Source organism: Chrysemys picta, chromosome 1 (genome assembly GCF_011386835.1).
Source record: "Chrysemys picta bellii isolate R12L10 chromosome 1, ASM1138683v2, whole genome shotgun sequence".
Classification (NCBI taxonomy): domain Eukaryota; kingdom Metazoa; phylum Chordata; order Testudines; family Emydidae; genus Chrysemys; species Chrysemys picta.
Window position 1 is genome coordinate 320,654,018 of NC_088791.1, and position 21,398 is coordinate 320,675,415.

At 41.9% G+C, this 21,398-nt stretch overlaps 1 pseudogene; it reads right to left on the bottom strand.

The window, feature by feature from the left end:
* Positions 1–1,418: 1,418 nt before the first annotated feature.
* Positions 1,419–2,780, bottom strand: LOC101939218 (stomatin-like protein 2, mitochondrial; annotated as a pseudogene).
* Between the last annotated feature and the right edge of the window lie 18,618 nt (positions 2,781–21,398).

Genomic DNA, 21,398 nt, shown 5'->3' on the forward strand with positions numbered 1-21,398 from the left:
TTTTCTGATATCTTTTTTGAGATGGGGCGACCACATCTGCACACAGATGCAAGGCAATCGGTTAGAATATCAATTATTTAAAATAAACTTGCATGCAGAAAGGCACCTGCCTGATTTACAGATTCACAATAAACAATCTAAGAGGTTATTCATCACTTACTATGGTGTAGCATCCAATACAGAGTCCACCCTTTGTCCATCAGTATGGGCCAAACTGTGAACCCTTTACCCAATTTGGTGAGGAGTCAGTCACCCATTAATATCAGTGGGACTACCCATATATCAATGCGAGTAAGGGGCCCACAAGTTACCCCAAGAGTGCAAGTCTTAATACTAAAACAAAAATATCTCAGAACATCTTACCTCAGAATTTTTGCTTCTGTGTACACTCAGGAAAAAACACCAGTGTCAGAAATATATTGTACAACAGTTACAGACTGTAATTAGTTGAGTTTGCCCACCTCTGCTTCCAAGGCTAGCACCAATATAGTGCGTGTGTGTGTGTGTGTGTGTAAGATTGGATGATGGGATACAAGTAGTTTTGAAAAATGAAATGTGAAGGATTGTAGTCAGTCACAACATAAATATTAACTTAAACCCTGACTGAAAAGAGGGACATTCTGCTGCAAAACCACCCCTCCACCCATAAACATACTTCCCTTTAACTTCTTAATACATCACACAAAAAATCTTGTTGACCTCTTACCAGCTGGATTTCAAACTATCAGTCACAGAGCAAACTTTGTCAAACTTTTCCCAGCTCTGCTGATCTAAAGTCACGTTAGATCTATGTCATCTAAAATTGTAGCTTTAACTAGAGTAGTAGAATTTCATTCTATCTGTTAATTAGTCCATAAACTCTTATCTCCCATAGTACATTTCTCCTGATAAAACTTTAATCCTGGGGGATTTTGACATTCATGTTAATACATCTGATGGATTGTGCATAACTACTACTTTGATCTTTTAAATTTTACTGAAAAATACCATTTGGGAATGAACTGACTAGTTTTTAATCATGAGACAGGGGTATTAGATATGTTTCTAACACAAACAATTATATTGCCACTTGAATATTTTATACAGGTCATTATTAATGAGTAATGTGGCACTTAAAAATAATTAGGACACAAGAGGAAATTAGTTTAGCATGGAAACTCAGCTGATGGCATATTTTCATTGTTGTTGTTTGTACCTTGACTGCAATAGGAATACTGCTTTCACTTTTTTTTCTGGTGCCATCTCTTTTATTACATGATTAAATCCAAATAAAAATAAGACCCAAAAGAGGGAGAAGAGACTCTGATTGGGGAGGGCAACAGGGCATAACCCCATGGCAGGATTGGGGTGCCCCGCTCCATGACAGGTGCTGCCACAGCAGTTTGTTCACAGTGATCCATGTCTTCCAGGCTCCTCCGCTAGCTGGAATTCACCTGGTTTGCATTAGACAGCTCTGTGCGGGTGGGGGTGGGAACCTCAAGGCTAGTGGAGTCGCTTCTGGCTCTTAACAACTTGTGGTTTGGTCAGGGTACTGTAAATGCCCAGGGACTGCGTGACCATGCTGGTGATGTCCCCGGTGTTGGATGGCAGTAGGACAGTGTTGGAGTGCTTGGCCAGCTTGGAGAAGGCACTCACATACTGCTCAGCCACAGCCAGAGAGACGGAGGCGTTGCTGTTCTGTTGAATCAAAGCATCAGCCAGGAGCCAAAAAGCTTCTGCTTTGGCCTTGGCCTTGATCAGCATGGCACTGGCCTCCCCAGCAGCTTCTTGATCTGTTCAGCCTTCTCGGCGGCCAAGATCTGGACCTGCTTCCGGCCCTCTGCCATGTTGATGTCAGATTCCCTGGTCCCCTCTGACTCCACACTGCCACCCGTTTCCATCTCTCTGGCTCCACCTGCATCTGCATTGACTCCTTCCCCTGGGGAGGCAGATGGATCCTAGATCTCATAGCGCAGCCACCAGAAACCCAAATAGTTCTGAGGCCTGGTTGATGACATCCACAATGCTGGTGTTGAGGGACTCCCATCCCGCTCCTAGAAGACTTTATCCAGGGAGATTTTCCCCAGCTCAGACCTCATGGTGTGGTCTGGGCCAGCTGGGTCACTGCATACTCATAGGATCATCAACTGGCTGGTATTTAACCAGCCTGGCCATTTTTTTTTATGAATTTGCCAGTTGCCAGAAAAATAATTTAATCTGCTGGGATTTTTTTAAATGGGTCTAAAGATTTGCATTATTATCACAATACACTGAGATATTTAATTTTAAAAGTTTCTGTGTCCATCTAAAGGTGCTGCAGTGTTCCCACTTCCGCAGTTTAAGTAAGAAAATGATGTTATCAATTTTATCTATATGTGTTCTCTCTCTAGATAGTATAGGTGGCAGCTGAAGGGAGGGAGGGTTGTGGAGTTGCCTTGTGGCTGGGGGTTGAGGTTGTGGTGGGCTTGCTTTGTGGGGTGATAGGTGCTGTTTTTTGCTTTTCAAAGAAGATAACCCTACATACTCAGGGTCCTCCACCCCATAACTGGCCTTATAGGGGTCCATGATCCTGAGGCACAGGACACGATCTATCTGCAGAGTGACGTTATCCAGCGTGATAGCTAATTGCTCCAGGACATTGATGATATCCCGTTCTTGAGGCCCTGCATGCACTGAATCTGAGCCAGAAGTGGGATGAGGAAATTCAAACCAGGCTCCAAGATGAGGTGAAATCTGCCCATTTGCTCCACCACCTAGGCCTCCTGCTGGGGCATGAAGAGCACAATGGTATTCATGGGCATCTCTGTGGGGCGGAGACCAGCCATGCCCAAGCCCTAGACACCGGGAGCTCTGCAGCAGGATGTCATTCAGGTGTTTTTAAGTTTACATAAGAATCCACTTACTGGGTTTTTATCACAATTAAACAAAGTCTGTCTAAAATAACAATAAATACCAGCTCTTCCTATTCAGTTTTGCATCACTCCTAGGTTGAAAATATTTTAAAAGGTATGAAAAAATTAAATGAGTAATCGATAAGCTTTTCTAACAAAGTATTAATAATAAAGTACAACACAAACTCCTCTCTACAATATTCCACTTGTTACATTTTCTCTCCAACATGTCTAGAGATGTTGGTGCCTTGATTACTTGCTTGGGTACATTATTCAATTGCCAGATTGATCTCATAGGAATATTTTGCTAATGCCTGATTTTACTTTTTCCATTTTCTAATTTCATGTTTTTAGTCTGCATCTTACACCTTTTGTTCCACCCTGCATGTTCCACCTCTCAAATATTTGTTTTATCCATCTGCCATATGCAACTCAGTCTAGCCAGGACATGATTCAGTAAAGGGTGGTGGTACATTTAGAGGATGTCTGCATTTTCTTCCTGCTGTCATGTGGTGGTGTTTCGTTTCTTTTTGGGTTTTTTATTTATTTATTTATTTATTTTTGTGCTACACCCTTAGCTTTATTTTAACTCAATTTTGTAATTAATTCCAATTAACCAGAGATATTTCAATATGCAAGTGATCAGAGCTCAGTCTTGCTCTCCTGCAAGTCAATGTAAGCTTTGCCATTGATTTAGAGAGAAGCAGAGGCAGGGTTTTATGTAAAATGTGTCAATTTATAATTGTTCATGTAGAAATAACATCTGAATGTAAAGGTTTTGTTTGTTTTCTGTTTTGATTTTGTTTGGTTGTTTTTTGTTTGTTTTGTTTTTTGTGTTTTGCAAGACAATGTGCACAAATTGTTGGAAAAAATATCCTTTAAAGTATTGAGCTTTCCTCCATCAGTCACCAATGACTCTTTCCACTCTATGGCACCAGTTTTCCACCAGTATGATTCTATGGAAATCAGTTGGTGTTCTAAAAATAAATACATGAAAAAAAGAGAGAGAACCAGGCCCAATGTGCATTAGGGGAAAGGAAAGAAAAACCCAAGTGTTTTTCCTAACCAGTTATGTCACTGATTTAACAGAGGAACATTGGTTTTTAGATCTGGAGATTGTTATTTTAAGGAAGTAGCTCCCCTGTGTTACACTGCTTACAGAATGAATAGCTTGGTGATCCAAAATCTGTGCTCCAGTGAGGTGTCCTAGTGCTGTGCGGCCTGCTCAAAAGAATATGAAAGCTGGCATAATTGGCCATGGGATGATCACTCAAGTGACTTAAGCTTTCGTGGGTAGGAACCTCACTTCTTCAGATGCAAGAAGTGAGGTTCTTACCCACGAAAGCTTATGCTCCCAATACTTCTGTTAGTCTTAAAGGTGCCACAGGACCCTCTGTTGCTTTTTACAGATTCAGACTAACATGGCTACTCCTCTGATACTCAAGTGAGCAAAGGGGCTTGTGTGCCAGCTCATTCATTGCTGTTGGGGTACAGCAGCCCATGATCAGGGGAGTGCAAAGGTAATCTTTACCTCTTCAACTTCCTCCCTCCGTGAATGGAACTGTGCACTCCTCAGAACAGGTGAGGAGCTAGCCCTGTACAGGATGCATATTATAAAATTGATTATTAAAGCTTAACAATATGTAATGATTTTACAAATAGATTTAGGCAGTAGGGGAGAATGCTTTATTAAAGCTCAGACTAGGATAATGCTTAACAAATATATGTGATCTCAATAGATAAAAAGGGCAAAATTGATAAAATTGGAACAGTTAAATGGAAAGTAACATGCCATGGTAACAGTTCAAAACAAAAATACCATAGAATACATGATTGAACTTTTAATTTTATTTGTATATATATGTATGTTCACTCTTAGTAAGTAATTCTCTTTCTGACATAATGGATTCCAGCTGAGAATAGAAATCACATAGATACAAAATATTATGCACTAGCAGTGTCCTACTATCTGATCATGGGCTGCGATTGACGAGTTTTTCCAGGGTTACTATCATTGGAAAGCCCCTGTGACTTAGAGCGATATGCTTAAAATTCTGTTCACTCTTCCTTTTTTCTCCTTGATTGTTAACTTCACACAGCAGCAGTGAAAGCTCAGAAAATGTGTTACAAAACAGTCTCCACATTTTTTTAACTCTTTTGCCCTTTACTTGATAACTATCCCTTCCTAATGAATTCACATTTGCGTGCATACGAATACGATAATATAAGATGTTAAAAGTAATTACCAAAAATTACATCTATTACATTCTCTGGATCCTTTAATAAATTTACAGTATAGGGGGAACTGGTGATTTAGGGCTTGTCTATACTACAGCGGCTGGTCAATTTAAGCTACGCAATTTGAGTTACGTTAGTAGCATAATTCAAGTCGATGTAGCTTACCATCTGATGTATGCAGTGTAGTTATAGCCATGTTTGTCCCAGGATAGTAGAGAGACAAGGTGGGTGAGGTAATATCTTTTATTGGACCAACTTCTCTTGGTGAGAGAGACAAGCTTTTGAGCTACACAGAGCTCTTCTTCAGGTCTGGGAAAGGTACTCTGAGCATCAAAGCTAAATGCAAGGTGGAATAGATTGTTTAGCACAAATAATAATTAGCACAAATTCTAAGGGACGATTCACGATAGAGCGCTCTCCCATCGAGTGAGCATGTCTTCACTAGACCATTTCATATAGTCCATCTGATGTCTATTCAGTGGCCAATATGAAATGTGTTCATGTTTTCAGCCCTGTTTCTTAAAGGTGTCCGTAAAATAAAAACAGCACCAAATGCACCTAATGCACCGGATGCTGGACCCCCTTCTGAGTGCGTGCCTGGCACCATAGCGCCATTGTAAACCTGGTACTGATAACAAGGCTGCACTGATGATGGCAGCAGGGCCATGAGGTTGTGACTTTACAATAAGCTCTCTATAAAAACTGAAGTAAACTCTGAGCACCTAAGATACCACAGTTGGCATTATTTGGCATCCTTACTGGTAATCTGAGTAGAGAGCATAGGGAATACATTGCTAGAAGTCATGATAGGGTTGGTTGAGGTACATTGCAAGTCAGTACTGCAGTTAATTAACATATCAATGTGGGGAAACGTACTCTGCTGCTGCCTATGATGTATCTGTCCTGTAGATTAACAGAGTTTCTGGGGCTGTGACTCTGACACATAATGTTTCTTTTATATATTCCCTGTTTGTGGCCTCACAAAGTTGTGTTAGCTCCTCGTCCGATTCCTGGCACTGTCCAAGATAGCCATACATCAGTCCAGAAGCAGAAAACTTGACAGGGAGGTTATCTGTGATTGTGGAGTTTTACTTTTGGTCCCTACTTGCCTCAAGTCTCTGGGCAGAGTTCCTCTGAGTGCTGTCCACTAACTCCTTGAGCTCCTTTTTGGAGCAGTGGGTGTGTCCAAGATTCTCCACTCAGTGTCCCACTGTAGTACCCTCACATTGAACTTTTGACCCCTGATCCCTTTCTCGTTTTTATGATTTGTCAGCCCATGGAACCTGTTGTTTCTGAGCTCTGTGGCCCCTCCCTCAACTGAGGAGACTGGCCTTTTGTCCTAGGTGAGCTTAGACTCACCTTCTCAGAATGCAAATAAGATGACACTTTTCATGAGCACCACATTTAATTAAACTTTTCACAACATCCATCAGTACATAATAAAATGACTCACTGAGCTTTCTGAAGATACTATAGAACTCCATTAGCTCCTCATTTGTTTCAAAGTACAGTTTTAGTCTACCTTTCTTATTTCTAAAGCCACTCATGTATGTACTCCAGCCTACCTCGTGGACCTTGCTCATCCTCTTCTGTACTCACAAACAATCTGTAGTTTGGTAAGAGACCTCTCTGAGGCACCAAGAGGCTAAGGGCCAGATTTTTAAAGGTACTTAGGTGTCTAAAGATGCAGAAAGGCACCTGGTGGGATTTTCAAAAGCACCTAGGAGCCTATCTGCATCTTTAGGCACCTAAATACCTTTAAAAATCTGGCTCTCCGTGACTTGTCCAAGTCACACAGGACGTCTGTGGCTGAGTAGAGATTTTGCCTCACTGACTTTCCAAGACTGATTCTGCTCTAATTTAAACCAATGTAAATCTGGAATTAATAGAATTAACTGATGTAAATGAGAGGAGATGAAGGCTCTCTGGGCTATTTTCCGGATCCAAGCCCTTTAGGCTGCATAAGTGGTGTACAGGTGCCCCACCAGGGTACAATTCCCTTAACACAGGCCTTTCAGTAGATGCTGCAGAGAATCTAGCCCTCTGCCTTTCTACCCTTGCCTATACCCTATACCGCCTCATTTCTCTTTCTCCATTTTGACTCTCATGGTCACTCTGTTTTGCCATTTGTTTTGTTTTATATTTTGCGATGTAAAAGATGTGCACCTTCTATATTAGCTGGGCATGGGACTCTATCGTTAGTCATGAAACTGCTTGAAATTGACTGTTTAGAAGGAAGCAGCATGCTGTGCAGGCCACAAGATTACATTTGCCTATGATTGTAAGGCAGGTGTACATTATTTGTTAATTGAAACCATTGTGCTGAAATTTGCTGTCAGTGCCATATGCTAACAATGAGGGGAAGGATGGTTTTGTGTCTAAAACTCAGGCGATCTGGGTTCAATTCCTGGCTCTGTCCCAGATTTCCTTAGCCTAGTCACTTAATCTCCATATGCCTTGCTTCCCAATCTGTAAAATGGAGATCACACTTCCCTTTGTCTATCTCAGCTATTTGTATTGTTAACTCTTTGGGGAAAAAAGGACTACTCCTTTGTATGTATATGTACAATAGTGCCTTGATGTCACTAATAGTGAATAACAAGCAGAGCCGGATTCATCTTTTGTTGGCACCAGTGCCCAGACCCTGGCCCTGCCCCCTGCTCTGCCCACAATCCCCCCTGAGGCGCCACCCTTGCTTGGCCTCTTCCCCCCCAGGCCCCACCTGCGCTCTGGCCCAAGGCTCCACCCCTGCTTGGTTACTTCCCCCCCCAAGAGATGACCTGCCCTCCTCCCTGAAGCCCTACCCCTACTAAGCCTCTTCCTCCCAAGGCCCAGGCCGCCGCTCGCACAGGCGGAGGGGACAGAGAAGAATGAGCAGGGGGCAAAGGGGTGGAGAGGAGTGAGCAGTGGGGAAGGCCTCAGGGGAAAGAGGCTGAGCAGGGGCTGGGCCTCGGAATGGAGCGTGGGGGAGCAGGGCTGTGGTCCGGATGCTGGACCCCCTTCTGAGTGCGTGCCTGGCACCATAGCGCCATTGTAAACCTGGTACTGATAACAAGGCTGCACTGATGATGGCAGCAGGGCCATGAGGTTGTGACTTTACAATAAGCTCTCTATAAAAACTGAAGTAAACTCTGTATGTGCTCATCATGTGATATTTTGTGAGAACTGTTAAAAAAATAAAAAGAGGAAAATAAATGCATTTGAGACATGAAGATCTGGAAAAATCTAGTAGTTTTTCATAGTCACTGAATTCAATCTTCTGAAAAGTATTCTCTTTTAGTCATTAAAACTTCCATTAAGGTTAATAACTTGGTACCTTAACTATACTGTCTAAATCTCCATATTCTTGCAATCAGTATAGTTCAACCTCCTGAAGTTTACTTAAGGTACCTTTTTCTCTCCCCAATCAACTGCAGACAATATGTCTTGTAGAGAATCCATTCCTTTGTGAATTAGGTTTGGGTTATTGATCCCTGTGGTTATCGGCTGCATTAGAGCTATTTCCTGACTCTGACATGACATTCTGGCCCCAGTTTCATCAACATCAGCTCAGATTCATGGAGTCCGTCGATCCAGGTTTCTTTGTAAGCATTTTAAATCTAGTGAACAATGGAATGTCCAGAATAAATAATAATGACACACAAATTGTCGTGTGAAATCTCTAGAAACAAATAGTGACAGCAATACACTGTGAAGCCCAAGTGAAATATGACTGCTTCGGAGCATTTCATTTATGGCTTTGCCTAATTATCATAGTATGCAACAAAAATAAGTAAGAATCCAGCAAACATAAATTTAAATCATGTCATTACTACAGATTTTGACAAACATTAGGGTACATACCTTCCTCCTACAATAAATAGTGCTATATCTCTCAGAGAGAGGAGGGGATTAGGTCTACCCTCATTATCTTCCCTTAAGAGATTGCTAAGGAGTGAGAAGCAATGTAAAAACTTCTAAGGGCAGGTATACACTCTGAAACACTACCATTGGTGGTTGATCTAAGCTACGCAATTTGAGTTATGTTAGTAGCGTAACTCAAGTTAACATAGCTTAGATCTACTTACCGTGGGATCCACACTATGCTATGTCGATGGGAGACGCTCTCCCATCTACTCCCCTTACTCTTCTGGCTCCGGTTGAGTACTGGAGTCTACTGGAGAGCAATCTGCGGTCGATTTAGCGTGTCTTCACTGGACCCACTAAATTGACCCCGGTGCATCAATTGCCGCAGCATTGATCCCCTGGTAAGTGTAGATGAGCCCTTAGTCACATTTATCCCTTGTGTAACTCTCTAGCTCCTTAAGATCCTCATTCAGCAAGGCACGTAAGTACCTGCCTAACTTTAAGCATCAGAGTTGGCTCATTGATTTCAGCAGGACTGCTCCCGTGCTTAAAGTTAGGTGCAGGCTTAACTACCTTGCTGAATCAGAGCATAAATGAATTGCTTCACCATGATTCAGGCATGCTGTATCTGAGTGCCACAGAACAGCTGTAAGATCCACACCTGGGTTAGTGGCACTACAGACTTCCTGCCACCTTTTGGTGGCTGCTGTACATGCAGCATAGGGGTAAAAGAGACTATGTCCAGGAGCAACTTTAATGTCCTTGATGTAATTAGACGTGGTGCAACCAGTCCACTGGTACAAAGGACTAGAGCACTGGTTTGTCCCAATTCTCCATTGCTGTGGTCTGTACCTGACAACTCCTCACCTATCCAAGAGATTTTAAAAATTGTGTTTCTTATTAAATTAATAATTATCATGCATTGCATAAAATTCATAGTGCCATTAGCATTAAAATATATTCGATACCAAGAGGTTGATATAATTATTTTTGTAATTTGTAAGAACATTGTTATAAAGCGTTCAATGGCCTGAGACAGGCACTCCTATTTGTGATGTATTGACGACTGTACTGAAATTGTGATCTAGAACTAGATAAGCTCATGGAGGATAGGTCCATCAATGGCTATTAATCAGGATGGGCAGGGATGGTGTCCCTAACTTCTTTTTGACAGAAGCTGGGAATGGGCGACAAGGAATGGATCACTTGATGATTACCTGTTCTGTTCATTCCCCCTGGGACACCTGGCATTGGCCACTGTCGGGAGACAAGATACTGGGCTAGATGGACCTTTGGTCTGACCCAGTATGGCCATTCTTATGTTCTTATCTATCACTTTACATTCTCTGGGGTTTTCCTGATTCTGCTTGCAGGCCAGGGGCTCTGTAGGGAAGTATGCAATCAGGGTCTGGCAGAGTCAGTTTGTAGACAGACAGCCTAGAGTAAGTTGGGGTGAGTTGTGCATCTCTGTGTTTAGTACTTAGTATTAGTACCTGCTTCGTCTCTCTCTGTTTTGGGGTTCTCGTGTGGTGTTGTTCTGAATGCTAAGAAAGAAAGTAGTGTTACACTGCAACCTCCCAGCAAAAGTATTTATATTTTTGTCTAACTTCCCTGTGTGTATGCCGTGAATATAGCATTGTTCAGGAGTGACCAAAGTGGAACTTGGTAATTCCTACCCTTCTTCTCCCTCTGGCACATCTCCCGGCTCCCATCCAGCTGGAGACTTCAGCTCCATATTCTGCAAGGAAAACAATTACCAGATAAATGTGCATGAGATTGAAAACATGTAATGAGAAGCAGGATGAGCATGGGATAAATCCAACTCATGTTTGAAGGAATGGGAATCCACATGGTCAAATCTGTGTTAGGATCTCGACTGTTGAGACTTTCAGTAGAGGAGCTAAAGAACTGAAATCCCAGGAAATACACAAGACACCATAAAATTTAATGTATGGTACTACTACATGAAAAGAAATACAGAAAGTACAAAAAGAAAGGGTTAGAGACAAGGGACTGGGATTAGGACTCTCCTGGGGTTTATCCTGGCACTACTGTTGACACACTGAGCTCAGCAAGTCACATAATGTCTCCAAGCCACCATTTATCAGTCTGTAAAGTAAGTATAATAATACTTACCTTCCTCATAGGAATATTGAGAAGTTTGTAATTAATATTTCAAAAATGGGTTGAGATCCTAGGAGAGACAATGCTACATAGAGTAAGTGGCCTTGATTCAATAAGGTTCTTAACTACATGTCTAACTTTACATAGACTACACATATGCTTAAAGTTAGGCTTGTTCTTGTGCTTACATACTGTCCTGTATAAGTACCGCCAGTGGCACCTGCAGCCATATGCATCTTATGAACATTGCGTACCATTGGCAGTGGCAAGAAGGAGCAGCGCTGACCGCACCACTGCCTGCTCAGATTTGGCACAGGGGCCATGGGGACAAACCTAAGTGGACACACTGGGCAATGGGGCAGCCACCACTGCTGTTATTCTTACTGAGTTCTGTACTGTCCATTTCAAAAAGTGTAATCATTCTAAATCATCAATTAATCATTTTGGGGGGGAAAATACCTTACTCGCTTTTCTTCCGGGGCACCAACTAGTCATAGATTTCTCACTTTGCCCTTGTTCCTCATTTTATCTGCTTTGTGTAGCAATGATGCTATTCTACCCTTACACAGAGAAGAGATGTCAAGACAGCAGAGGTATTTTCTAGGTCATTTGTTTGGCCTGCCACATTCTGAATCTTTCTTCAGAAAGTCAGCATTTTGTTGATGGGTTGACATGGCAGATAATGATTCTTGAACTGAGTCAAGGCTTCTGTGAATCAAATCAATACTTTAGTAATCATGGATTAACATCTGAAAGGAAAGAGCTCCAACTAGTAGTGAATGTGCTGATGGCAAACTCTGATGAAGTTCTGTCTTTCAGAACTGGATAAGGGACTTGGGGAAAAAAATAACCCTTATGTTGAAGTGGGTCTTATTGCACTCATAATTGGAGAAATCGTCTTAGTTAAACAGGATGAAGTTTAACAAAGACAAATGCAAAGTGCTCCACTTAGGAAGGAAAAAATCAATTTCACACATACAGAATGGGAAAAGACTGTCTAGGAAGGAGTACGGCAGAAAGGGATCTAGGAGTTATAGTGGACCACAAGCTAAATATGAGTCAACAGTGTGATGCTGTTGCAAAAAAAGCAAACATGATTCTGGGATGCATTAACAGGTGTGTTGTGAGCAAGACACGAGAAGTCATTCTTCCGCTCTACTCTGCTCTGGTTAGGCCTCAGCTGGAGTATTGTGTCCAGTTCTGGGCGCCGCATTTTAAAAAAGATGTGGAGAAATTGGAAAGGGTCCAAAGAAGAGCAACAAGAATGATTAAAGGTCTTGAGAACATGACCTATGAAGGAAGGCTGAAAGAACTGGGTTTGTTTAGTTTGGAGAAGAGAAGACTGAGAGGGGACATGATAGCAGTTTTCAGGTATCTAAAAGGGTGTCATGAGGAGGAGGGAGAGAACTTGTTCACCTTAGCCTCTAAGGATAGAACCAGAAACAATGGGTTTAAACTGCAGCAAGGGAGGTCTAGGTTGGACATTAGGAAAAAGTTCCTAACTGTCAGGGTGGTTAAACACTGGAACAAATTGCCTAGGGAGGTTGTGGAATCTCCGTCTCTGGAGATATTTAAGAGTAGGTTAGATAAATGTCTATCAGGGATGGTCTAGACAGTATTTGGTCCTGCCATGCGGGCAGGGGACTGGACTCGATGACCTCTCGAGGTCCCTTCCAGTCCTATAATCTATGATTCTATGATAATTGTAGACTTCAAAAGGCTAGAAATTCCCTTTGGCTACCACCCAGAATTGAATCCCTGTGTATGAGTCCCAGGATGTCTAAATATGCACCATGCCCAAGACTTTCAAAGGTGACTCATGAATTTGGTTGTCTCAATGCAGTTTTTCAGGGTATAACTGGATCTGTACTAGGGGCTTCTACTGGCACAGCTATGTCGGTCCAGATCACACCTCTTCATACCCCGGACCGACTTAGCTAGGCTGCCAGACGTCTGTAGTGTGGACATGATCAAAGTCATTTACCCAAGGTTACGCCGCAACTCAGTATCAGAACTAGGATTGGAACATATTCCTGGTCTCCTGACTTCTAGTCTGATTTCTAGACCACCAGACGCCAGTGCCTCCAGTGTAGCTCATATTATTTTGCTCCATTTTTTCCCAATCTATTAAAAGGTGGTAGAGATATTTATAGTTTCATACTAACATATTCTAGAAATTACCAGATGGGTGAATATCTTGGCTTCTTTAAGGCCCTTGATTTTGGGGATAATTCTTCTTTCAGAAATGGTGTTTGGGGGATACTTGCCTACAAAGGGAAACTGCAAAGTTGAGATTGTTTTCCTTTTGGCTGCTCTGTTCCCTTTATGGATGAGATGGTCTGAAAGTATGTCTCTGTTTAAAAAATGGAACATGTTTTTTTTTTTAAATCAAGAAAACACACTATCCCCTGATTTATGTGCATTGAGACAGCAGTGGGCTTCAGGAGCTGAAGCACTACATCCTTTGGAGCCTGCCTGAACCCCCATCTAACAAGAGGAATTGCCACTCTGAATCAGACCAATGATCTACCTAATCCAGTATCTTGCCTCTGACAGTGCTCAGTACCAACAGCTTGAGAGAAAGGTGCAAGAATATCATGAACTATGGAATAACCGGCCCAAAGGGGTAGTCCCTTTCTTACCCCATCATTCCGAGGTGAACCTATGTTCCAAAGCCTGAGGGTCTATATTTCTTCCAAAACTCCTGTTTTTGTATTGAATCCCATGAAGTTTTTGGCCACTGTATCTCATGGGAATTAGTTCCACAGGCTTGTTCATTTCCCTCTTTATTCTTTTTAACTGCACCTCTATGGCTGATTGTGTCTGTGGCCCTGGTTGCTCTGGTATCACCAGAAGTCCTGAGATTCTAGAGTCAGTACTGAGGACCTGAAAAAAAACCCAACGTATGAGACTAGGTAGCTATACCCTGGGGACAGAATAGATCATGCATAGCAGCATTATGTTCACCTGTTGTGCATAATAATACTGTTACCATGAGAGTAGAAGTTAAGTAATTTGTAATGTCACCTGAAGGCTGGGATAGAATTTCAGCCTATAGCAGAGTTTTGCTATTTTCTCTGTCTTTCTTCTTCTGCTGACTTATCTGCTTTGCTCTGATGCTGCTGATCTGCCCTTTCTCTTTTCCCTCCAGCTGTACTGCCTTTCTATTTATCCCTTGTCCTTTGGAACTCAATCTACCTAATAGTGCTTAGATATCAGGTTTGTAGGTGCCTTTCAAATACTAGAGATTGTTCAGGGTTTCAGTCACACTTAGTAGTGAACAGGTCATCTTTTCCCTTGCACTTTGTTTTTAAAATGCTAAATCAAGGATTTATAAACCTGTTTTAATTAATACTTGTTGTGAGTGCTTGTAGGACAGAGTGGCCAAATGGTGCACTGGTTAATTCAGATGGACTTCAGAGATTGGGCCCTCCATGACTGAAGCAGAAGATTAAAATCCATATTTGGCTTTAGGGCTAATAAATATCTATTAAGGTGAATAAATAACACTAACCTGCCTCCTAAGCTTGTAGAGTAAGATAATACTGTACAGGGCTATATAGGTGCTAAATATTCTGATACTACAGAAAGGATGGTTCAGTGGTTAGGGTAGTCGCCTGGGATGTGGGAGACCTGCTTTGCTACCATTTTCCTGTGTGATCTTGGGCAAGGTGTTTAGTCACCCTGTGCCTCAGGTTCCCCATCTGTAGAATGGAGATACTAGCACTTTCCTATTGCAGAGACATTGTGGAGATACACACATTAAAAATATTGTGAGGTGCTCAGGTACTATGGTAATGGGATCTATATTAGTACCTTAGAGAGATACATATTGTATTATATTATTACTTATAATATTTGGTTTGTGATTATTTTCTTCAATATTGATAACAGGGAGAAAGCACTGCTCGTGTTTGCAATGCACTTACCCATACCCTCTGGCTTTTAAGCCTTCTCTCCTAAGTCAGCTCTACCCCCTCATTAATCACACAGGGGGAGGGTGATCACAAGGCTGATAGAGGCTGATCAAAGATGATCAAGGATGACCCAGGAACAAAGGCTCAAAGAGTCCCCAAACACTCAATCCCAACTGACCCTGACACTTCAAATAACCTGAAAGAGAAAGAAAAACACAAACAGCCAAAAACCAAAGAGCCAAACAAATTCACTAACCCCAAGATTAGTACTCGCACCTTGTTCGTTCAGCAGGGTCATCTCCTTCTTCCCCTCTCAAATTCTCCTGTTTGCAGTCCCCTGTTCACTAGCTAAAGTCTGCACTGATTCAGCACTGCATTTAAACATGTGCCTAACTCTAAGCCTGTGGTTAAGTCTCATTGACTTCAAGTTAAGTATGTGCCTGACTTTAAGCAATGGCTAAGTGTTGTGCTGCATAGGGATAGATGTCTGAATCAGCCTAATGGCCTGATAAAGCTTACTGAAGTCAATGGAAGCATTGACAGGAAAAACACAGGAAATTAAATATATCTGACTTTGTCTTGGTAAGTGATTGTAATAGAATTCTATACTTCTTTTTCAGTAGATCACTGTTGATGTTGTAGACCAGGGTAGCAAAGAACAATTACTTTTCCAATTCTCATGGATTCTTTAGAGAAGTAATCATCTTGCAAGAGGTGACAGATGAAGAGAGAGTTGGACCTTGTACATACAATCAAGTAAAGCGGCAACTCAGGGATTTTCTGTTGCCTAGGACAGCTTTTGTCCTGTAAACTAAAAAGGAGTGAGATACATTAAGAGCCTTATAATGAAGATAAAAATGTAACTCTGTCTAATATAAAGCCAACTACAATGCAACTACATTAAACCCCTATTATAAATCATCTTTGTTACAGCACATTTTACAGCAATCAGAAAGCTTCTCTTTCTTGGGTGGAAACATAATGAGGGTGCAATGTTTCAATTGCAAATCACATTCTTTTCTTTTATGAATCAAACGGAGGAAAATATATAAAGTAAAATACAAAGAACATTGAAGACACTAGAAGAAAGTCTTAGATGGCAGAAAGTTCACTGAAGTACTAACTGGGAGTAAAATATATGAAACCTTTACATTTCAGCTTATTAAGTAGATGAATGCAATGTGACAGCTATCTCAACTGAAAAGAGTGAGAGAAAACATTAGAAAGGCTGAATATTGATACGTGAATATTTGAAAGGCTTGTCCTAGCAGTTTACAGCACAAACTTGAGGGATGAAGGGGCAACATTCAAAGGCTAAAAATGCCATCTCTCAGCAGTAAAAGAGCAAAGGAATAAGGAGAATTCAAAGGATGACAGTAGTTGGATGAAAGCCAGTCATATAAAGATATCAGCACAGAATACTAGAAGAGACTGGCGGACATCCCAAATCAATTAAAGGAGATTACTGCAGCAAAGGCAATATACTTATCTTCTGAAACCTAAATGTAGATAACACAGCTTAAGAGCAGCTAAATGGAAATGAAGGGAAATGTTAACTAAGGAAATGAAAAAAATAAGGACATTTGAATTGTAAAATCACGGATGGAGTTGATCAAAAAGGTAAGAGCAATGCAGCCTGATAAATTGTGTTTGACACTGTTATGCGAAATATACAGGTTCTCAAATTGCCATTTATAGATTTGTGTCTAAGAAAGTAACTCAGAGGGCATGGTACATATTGAAAACATCTGGATCTGCAACTCAAATAGACTGCCACTTGAGGATTACAGTATTCATGAAAACCTACATAATGGTGTAATTCCCCAAGAGAATAACCTACTTGAGCTGTGAAATATTCTTACCAAACCATGCATGTCTAACATCTGGATTTGCATTTTTTAATGACTAGTGCATACTGGAGACTAACCAAAAACCGCAGAAAAACCTGTGTGTCCATGAATCCATTCTGCTCATTACTAAGCCCAATGACACTTCCGTCACTATTTAAATAAATAAGGGTTTTGGAGTAAAATCAGCAAGTCGCTGCTTCACATTCTTGGAGTGGAAAATGAGCACATAGGGTATCTTAAAACTAGGCTGAAGTAGCCTATAAATGCAGTACTTGATACTCCAACATACATTAATCATGAATTCTACATATATGGGCTATAATGAATGGCCAGTGGTCATGCTGGGACTATCCAGGTCAGCAGAAGGGCAGTAGAGCAAAGGGACTCCTGTTAAAATAATATACAGTTTATCTGATTGTGAATAATTAACTTAAATGTCTGGGATTCAATCCTTTAAGTCATGACTTCTTCCACTGAAAATATAAATTCAATCTCATCACAGTTTATTTCTTCCCTTTCCTATCTTTTAACCCGTTACTGATCCATGAGAGGAACTTCCCTCTTATCCCATGACTGATAATTCCTAATACACTAGACCCTAGTGCCTTACCTAGACAAGTCACCAGACCTACTTGTGCTACTTGCACAGTGCAAAAGGAGCTTAAAATGGCCACCGTTTGCTTCTGCTAAATTCCTCCTGTGTAAAGGGAATCGCCATTGGTATAAAGTAGAAGGAGACAGCTCTCCTGCATCCTACACCAGCTTTGGTGCTTGACTCTGCTGCCTCCTCCACTGAAGCTGCTTTGTCCAATGTAAGACGTGGGGAAGGGGCAGGTCTCGGTGTGTCGTGGGAGATGGAGGGGTAGGGTGGCTGAGCAAGGCTCTGCTATAAAATCATAGAATTATAGGGTCTGGAAGGGACCTCAAGAGGTAATCTGATCCATCCCCCTGTACTGAGGCAGATTAAATATACCTAGATCATCCCTGATCGGTGTTTGTCCAACCTGTACTTAGAAACCTCCAGTGACACAAAGCTTCCTCAGTAACCTGCTATGGTTGATTACTTGCTGGCACAAGATCTATGAGGGATCTTGGCCAGCAAAGGGTCAGAATTGGTACCAGATGGGAGCACCAAGCAGAGAACATCAGAGCTCTGTGAATGAGTCCAAGGTGCCTTGAATGCTGCCCAGAGGAACTCTGCTTGGAGATGTGAGGCAACAAGGGACAGGAAATAGGTCCCACAGTCACAGAGCATCTCCCCATCTTGGCCAGCACCAAGAGGTGGTTGATGAGGAGGTCTCCATACTTTGTGAAGCCACCAATGGGGTGTGCAAAAATGAACAACTGAGGGGAAAAGTGCCTCCAGAACCTCAACAAGAGGTTTTGGAGGAGCCGAAAAGGGCTGCAGCCTGGTGCACTATAGATAATGTGCATCAGGATTTCCCTGTTACTGCAGAATGGGCAAGTGTCAGGAAACTCTGTGAACACATCCATGCTCAAGGCTCTGTGGAGCAGCCACCAACTGATATCCTTGGCAGGCTGTGGGATCTGGTTGGGATATAGGGTGGCCCACTTGGGTTCGCCACCCTCAAGAAGTGGCAAGAGGTCCCACCACTTAGTATTGAGGCAGGACATGAGGGAGAGGAAGTGGATGAGGCGTGGTTCAGAGATGGACTGGCTAGACTTAGGTTGTGCATTGCAGAGCAGTTGATTTAGGTGGTGCATTGGAGGTAGTTAGGGGGCTCACGGTACAGGGACCTGATGGCAGGGACCCACTTGAGAGAAGAAAGAGAAGCGGGGCAAGGTTGCCCTCACTTCCTGGTGCACACAATGGTGAATGCATGGTGTGGGCAACCATATACAAAAGCCCATGAGGAAACGAATAACTCTGTCTTGAGAGCAGGGTTTGAATAGTGTGCAGTAAATAAGGCCCGGCACCACATATTGAAAAATGAGCATAAAACAAAATATGCAATAGGTGCCATGGGGTCCACCCAATCCCTCAGACCATAGTCCAGGAGGTCTCCAGCTCTGATGATGTCAGCCAGGACCAATCTTCGGGGCACCGAGGTGGCCGCCATCACCTGCACAATCAGGCATGGATTATGCAGCAGGGGTTCAGGGAGGCAATTTTCCCCCTCAGCAGCTGCAACGGGCCTATTTGCCAAGACAAGCTTCCATGTCCTGAGGAAGTCTTGACAGGAGACTGACAGCTCATAGAGATCTCACAGGAGACACCTTCATTTAGTGCACAGGATGGACCTGTTCTGGCAATGGAGCAGGGTAGGGTAGTGAAGGAAGTTGTTGTCCATAGGAGCCTTCTTCACTGGTTACAGAAGTTGGAAGGTGTACAGTGAATGAGGCAGGGACTTGCGGGAGGAGAAAGGGCAGTCTCTTGGTTAAAACAATCCAGTGCTGCCTTTGAAAACCGGATTCAAGCCTATGTGCCACAAACTTCCTATGTGATGTTGGGCAAGTCACTTAAACCAAACTTGTCACAGGTGGTCAGTAATTGTGTCCCCCTCAATTTCTGGGTACCTGACTTGAGAAACACTGGATTCTGATTTGCAGAAGTGCTGAGCACACACAGCTGCAATTGAAATAAATCAGAGCTGTGCTTTAAACATACCGTAGTAAGGTCCTCATGGGCTAACTGGGTTACCCTGTGTATAGGGGATGGGGCCATACTCCATCCCTCCCTACTAACTGTTTGTCAGTGAGAGGAATTCCCACATTTTGATGTGATGCAGGTGGATAAATCAGCAAATCCCCCAGCCGGCAGTCCTGTCAGTAAAGCGTTATTTTTGTTGTACTGAGTGGTTCCTTTACGAGACATATAACATACTAGATAATGCTAAGTACTCTGAAAAATCAGATCCTAGGTGTCTCAAATTGGGCAACCAAAATTAATGGAAATTGTTGACCTTAATCACTCTCTGCCTCAGTTCCCTATCTATAAAATAGACATAATAATACCCCTCACCTACCAGCGTGTTGTGAAGATAAATTGATGTTTGTGAAGTGGTTGGGTACTATACAAAAGCCCATGAGGAAATGAATAACTCTGTCTTGAGAACAGGGTTTGAATAGTGTGCAGTAAATAAGTCCAGGCACCACATATTGAAAAATGAGGATAAACCAAAATATGCAATAGCTGCTCATTAAGTGAGGATTATCCATCCTCTGCACTGAATGAGGCAGGAGTCCTGTGAAAATATAGTATGTGATCATGTAACTAAAAACTGTATCAAAATGCATATACACAAGGGGGCTGAACTAAAGTTGTGGCAGCAACCTTAATGCTAACATCTCCTATCTTTTGATGCTGGACTTTGCAACTTTAATGTGTTTTTGTGTGTGTATAATAAAAGATGAGATGAGAAGAAGAGACAAGAGAAATTTTTGTCAGAAGCATCTGCAGCAGATATGATGATTTTTAAAAAATGATAGAAAAGGTGTGTGCATTAACAATACAGCTTTAAGGTTCTGCTGGAGGGGATGATTTTGAGGCATACCAGGTTTGAAATGTTTAATTTCTTCATGGAGCCATAGGCTCAACTCTAGAAAGGGTTGGCTCAGTCCTTCATCATCAAGGTAGATACATTAAATTCCAAATAAAGAATCTGGTGACCTTTTCTTTGTGGTCATTAAAATGTCTGCAGTGATTTTTATAAGCAAACACAGGGCTTGATTTGTGTAAAATTACTCTCTTTCTCACTCTTGCTCAATATGCTGTTTGGCTCTTACCCTTCAGTCCAGAGGCCAATGCTGTTCAGCATTTAATTTAGAAAGTGCTTCAGTATGAAGGAGCTAGATAAATGAAAAATATTTTTACTGTACACTCTACTTAATGGGAACATACTCAATCAATATGGCTGCCTTGTTGGGTTGTCCCCCGCAAAACTGATTTAGCTAGATAGTGCAAGGTTATTAGCACACTATTAACATAAATTCTGCTTAAAGGGGAAGTATTTAACTAGTGCCAGTTTGTTAACTTATGTATAACAATGTGTTATGTGTATGGAACTGTGAAATCCACTCTGCAGTATGGGTCTAGTGGATAGGCAACAGGAGTGGGAGATAGGAGACCTGGCTCTATTCCTAAATATGCTACTGAACTGCTGTGTGACCTTGGGCATGTCACTTCATCTCTCTGTGTGTCTGTTTGCCTTCGGTTTTCCTTCACATCCTCTGTTTGTTTTATCTATTTGTAAGCACTTTCGGTGGTGGCTATATCTTATTGTGTGTTTGTACCAGGCAGCCTTTAGGTATTACAGTAATACAAGTAATAATTGCAGCACAAAGTAGCTTCTTCAACTCTGAGGCATCCGAAAGCTACAAATAAGATCATTTTAAAGCTAAAACCCTAGACAACATTCTCAAGTGCTCGATTTTAAAGCTGATCTCAAAAAAAACCCCACACCTGGCTGATTTTAAGTATTTATTTTAAGTATTCTTGAAAAGAATTGACTTGCTACATCCTTGTCTTGGTTTGTGCATGACTTAAAAAGCAAGTCAATTCTGAACATTCTATTGTATGTATTGTATCATAA